The following is a 5,341-nucleotide window of genomic DNA, read 5'->3' as shown; positions in this document are numbered from 1 at the left end:
ATCATTTTACTCTCTTAACACATTATACAAGATAAGCATTTTCAGACACGTTATAATAATATATTATTAAAAGTCTCTAAGACACATTACAGCTTTCAGACACACTGCTATTAAAATTATTACAGCATAGGGGCGCCTGGGTGGCTTAGTTGGTTAAGCGTCCGACTTTCNATCTAATGAACCCATGATTTCTCTGGATGTTTAACAAGTGAATAAGTGATTACCCCAGTTCCTCAGTGATTACAGACTTCTCTCAGTATGCCACTGGGATATTATTCCAAAGGAATGATAATTTCATAATAACAAATATAAATACCCACAATGAGCCAAGCGCTTTCCTGAGTGCTTTTGCATATATTAATTCATTCACGTGTCATAACAACCAATGAAGCAGGTACGAGTATAATCCCCATTTTACAGATGAGGAAACTGAGGCACAGAGTGGAAAAGTAACAAGGCCCAGTTACACAGTTTATAAGTAGTTTAGTTCCTAAACTAGCTTAGGAACTCGGCAGTCGGGGTCTAGAACCCATGCTGACAATTATTATATGATGTTGTTTTATGAGACAGCGCTACTGGAGAGTCTTTTGCAAACTATTAGAACGTTATCACAACTCTGCACTTAACATACTTCTCAGAGGTGGCTTTTAATCACATCCATCCATTCACGAACTTGCTGTTTGAACTTTGACAAGCCCTTGAACCTCTCGGAGTCTCAGGTTCTGAGCTACATTTCTTCCAGCACAACACGCCTGGCCATTTTGGTGACCTTATACCTGAGAAGCATTTACTCGGTTGTGGTCCAATCAACTGCTCTGTAATCAGTATCAATGACAATTAGAAAACCCCAAATCCATCTGAAAATGATTGATCCCGTAGCTCATGTTGTCAGGGCCCTGGGTCACACTGCAGACCTTCGGCGAGCTGTTGCTCGGTNGAGGAGCTTGAGGAGATCCCAACGGGAAGACAGCCCAACTGCTGGGGTTGGCACACAAAGGCGTCTTCTTCCATAAAGCTGTTCTATGATGAGACAGAGAAGTCAAAACTCTCACAAGAGCACCCCTTGGTTCGGCACCATGGCCCCTCTTCTCCCCGTGGGGCTTTCAAGGACTTGGCTTTTGTGAAAGTCACCAGATCACATTTCCTTCTGTACTCTGAATCAAAGTGTGTTGAGTTCTGGGAAACCTTCATGGGAAAGCAATCTATTGGTTCTAATGAAGAAGGTGGATGGATAATGTTTTAAGGTTTCAACTATTTTTTCTCAGTACATTCTCCCCTTTGTCTTCTCTCCGTGCAAGCGGTAACTGGCTCTGTTCTTGTTGCCCTAAGGGGCAGAGGTAGGGCATCTCGCCAAAAAGAGAAGTAGCTTGCAAGTTCAGTGATTCAAAGAGTCTAAGCTCATCGAGGAAGAAATTCCACAGGGAGAGAGGACCTTTAAAATAGAGAAAGGGAGGGGCGCCTGGGTGGCTCAGTCGGTTGGGCGTCCGGCTTCGGCTCAGGTCATGATCTCACGGTTCGTGGGTTTGAGCCCTATGTTGGGCTCTGTGCTGACAGCTCAGAGTCTGGACCCTGCTTCAGATTTTGCACCTCCCTCTCTCTCTACCCCTCCCTCCCTCGCAGTCTGTGCTTCTCTCTCAAAAATAAATAAAAACAATAAAAATTTCTTTAAAAGAGAGAGAGAGGGAGAGAGAGAGGTTGAGAGAGAGAAGGCTTGTCTTTGCATTAGAAATGGATTTTTCCACGCTGGGGGAGGGGAGCGGAGCCAAAACGTAAGAGATTCTTGAAGGCAGCTAAGGATCTTTTACTTCATTTCATTTCATAGCGGCTTCAGCAGGGAAGCACCAAGCCCGAAGAAAGCAATGTCTGTAAGAAAGCAATGTCTGTGAGGTGTTCCCAGCAGGCAGGTCTAAATGCGGAGCTGGCAATGATTCGGAGTCCCAAGGGCTGTGTGAAGGCAGCCAAGGACCTCTGACTTCAAGAACCACATGTGCCAGGAAAGTGGACCTCTCAGCAGTAACCTATATAGACCTCTAATTAATGACTACAAGCCTGTTCTCTCGCCACCTGTTACCACCCCAACACCTTGGCACCACATCAGAGGTTGAGAATGTGAGGTTGACCCTAAGAAGGACTGAGGTTAGTCCCCACCCCCAGAAAGTCCCCCATTTTTGAGCCATTGATGCTCAATGTCTGAAATACAGATATGAGACTGCAGGGATTGGGGTCTAAGAGTCATATATGTGATAGCAATTTTAAGGGTCAATTCTCTCAGCCCCACTTTTTTTTAATCATGCGGTGATTTGCTACGTTTTCGGCTCTGCCCAAGCAGGGGATGGGAGGGAGCGGGAAACAAACATTCTGACAGAAAGGAATGTATCTCCTATCTGATGAAAAGGCTTAAATATCTGTATCTTAAGGTTTGGGCATTAACTTTTACCCCTAACTCATATGCACATTCAGGGCTAACAAAAATCCCAAGGCTAACAAAAATCCCAAACAAAAATCAAGTTCAGAACGTCGAACTTATCAAGAGAGGGCTTCTCCACAATCTGAATTTATGATGCCAGGAAGTTTGGTTATTTCAAATCTGAAAAGAATATCACCAAGCCACACCTCTCAAAAAATGTTATTAACATATGATTCTTTCCTAAACAAGGAAGATGGGAAACGTAGTTGCATTCACAAAGAATGTATGAAGTCTGCCAAGAAAGCAAATAATTTTTGGAAGTCACCCTTATTTGGAAATATTCTAGTCATAGAACCACAGTTGTTTAAACAAAAGCATCCACCATATCTCCTTTTGAAAATATGTACTTCCAAACTATATGAAAAGAATTAAATACTATGTTACTCAGTTCTCATTATTTGAAAACAGCTTAGGTTAAAAAAAAAACACAAAAGATAAAGGCCGCCAAGAACTACAAGGGGCTTCCTGTCAGCATTGTGATGTAGTGAAAAACTCATACCTCTGGAGTCAAACAGACCTGTTTTGGAAGGTTGGCTGTACTCTTAACTAGTTGGGTGACCTTGGGCAAGTAACTTTATCTTCCCTATGATTCATCTGCAAAAATAATTAAATTATGTTAAATGAGAAAACAGATGTGAAAGGCCTCATTGAAGGATATTCCCCCTCCGGGCCTCAATAGAAGAACAGGGAAGAGTTATGCATGGTTATTATGGTATAAAGTAATAAACAAATACATGTCTCATTCCAGGCGCAGAACCATTTACATGAGCTCACATAGGCTTTGGACAGAATGAAACAACATAAAGTGATATTTGGCCAAGTGCAAAATTATCAACTGGAGCGAGATGCATTGAAATAAATTCTACTTGTTTGACTTTAACGTGCTCCTGTAACAATCTTTTTTTAAGGTCACCAAGTGTTTTATGAAATTTGCTATAGGCAAGACATCTAGGAATTCTAATGTATAAAAATGTCAGGTCTTGCTATTTCTGAGGGAAGTACGAGAACAAGATCAATGAAAAATAAATATCTACCATTTCTACTGCTTCAGCCTCAAGCCTAAAAGCAGCAGACGTGGGGACTCTGATAGTATGAAGACACAAAGGCCGATGGCAACATTATGAAGTAGCCTCCCTACCTCAAAGCATTCTCTTCGTTGTCCAATAACTTCATGACGTCCTCTGGCTGTGTTGAAATAATTCTGCCAAGAAACCCTATGCTCTGCTCTAATTAAGTGTTATGATCTAGGAGTCAGCAAACTATGGAACTGTGGGCCAAAGTCAGACTGTTTGTTTTTGTAAATAAGTTTTATGGGAACACAGCCATGCCCATGCAGCTACTTGTGCTATGGCTGCTTTCACACAACAACAAGAAAAATTAAGTAGTTGCAACAAAGACCACATGGGCCTCAAAGACAGAAATATTCACTATCTGGATCTTTACAGAGAAAGTGTGCCAACCTCAGCTCTAACCCCTAACAACGCACTTGCTACCTACAATCAAAGGCAATATATTTAACCTATCGATGGGATATTTTCATTTTAAGATGACCATATTAACTCCATCTGGAGATTGCCTGGGAGAAAATTTCTGAGCAGAGAGAGAGAGTTCTCTTTGTGCATCTGACTCATGCTTATTCCCTTCCCAAAATAATAAAAGTCAGCAAGGTGGAACCCCACATTTAAAAGTTTGCCAAATTTTGAGCTTGAGGTGACCATAGACTTTTCAGTATAGCAAAGGCATGTGGTGGCTAGTCTTCAGTTAGCTGACCTTATTTTACTTAAACAAGCCTTCGTATAGCCCAAGTCAGCTTGGAAGAGGCAGAGAGGGCATCTACCAATCTCTTAGGAGATTTGCTCTGAAATAATATGGCTGAAGCACATTTGCTGTCCAACATTCTTTGCAAGATTTTTGAAAACTTTGAGAATCATAGCAATGATATTTCTTGGAACACTGAACAATGAGCTACAGCACTGTTGAGTGTCATAAACCTTCCTCCCAAATCAGAACTGACAACCAGTCTGATTCAGCTCATAGCTCGTCCTCCCAAATAATGTGGTTTGAATGATAAGGAATCCAAATGAAGTAAAATAGTGACTGAAATAACTGGAAAAAAACAGAGACAGGAATCGGGGCAAAATCTCCATTCTGAGCATGCAAAACTTCACGATGAGGGCATGTTACAATAAGTAATTCAAAAGGTGTAACTAACTTGTGTCAGAGGGTCATTGCTGTAAAAGCTGGAGGAGAGAAGGTCAAGATTAGGCTGGCTTTCTTTCTTCTTTGTGGACATATTCCAAGGTAAAGTTCAAACAAATGCTAGTCTTGATTATTTATTTTTATTTTGCCTACAACAAAAATAAAGCACTCTCCATATTTTCCCCAAGAAGTTGCAGGTCTTAAATGCATTTTCAAATAAAAGTGGTAGGGGGAAGCTTTTTGTGAAAAATAGGATCTCAGAAGCACCTGGCTGGCTCAGTCGGTAGAGCATGCAAGTCTTGATCTCAGGGTTGTGAGTTCAAGCCCCATGTTGGGTGCAGAATTTTTGTTAAAAAAAAGGGGGGGAATCTAAATAAATGTCCACAACATTTAGAGTCTAGGCACTGAGGAAGAGGAAATTTTAAATGGCAAATTTGTATATTTTAGCAACAAAGGCACATATAATGACATAGATTCATACTTTTCACAAATAGCTCTTATTCAAATCTAAATCTAGTTCTACCATTTGGTTGGTAAAAAAAAACTTAACTTCTCAGTTTTTCTCTGGGGGGGGGGAACCCAGAATGAAAGCTATTCCTGGAACAATGTGGTAATTTGAGAACTTTGGTTCTAAATTGTGTTATAAGTGCGTCCAGGTATGTGCTTTTCCTTCTC

The sequence above is a fragment of the Crocuta crocuta genome, unplaced genomic scaffold (assembly GCF_008692635.1).
Source record: "Crocuta crocuta isolate KB4526 unplaced genomic scaffold, BGI_CrCroc_1.0 scaffold531, whole genome shotgun sequence".
Taxonomy (NCBI): Eukaryota; Metazoa; Chordata; class Mammalia; order Carnivora; family Hyaenidae; genus Crocuta; species Crocuta crocuta.
Note: the sequence above shows the minus strand (reverse complement) of the source record.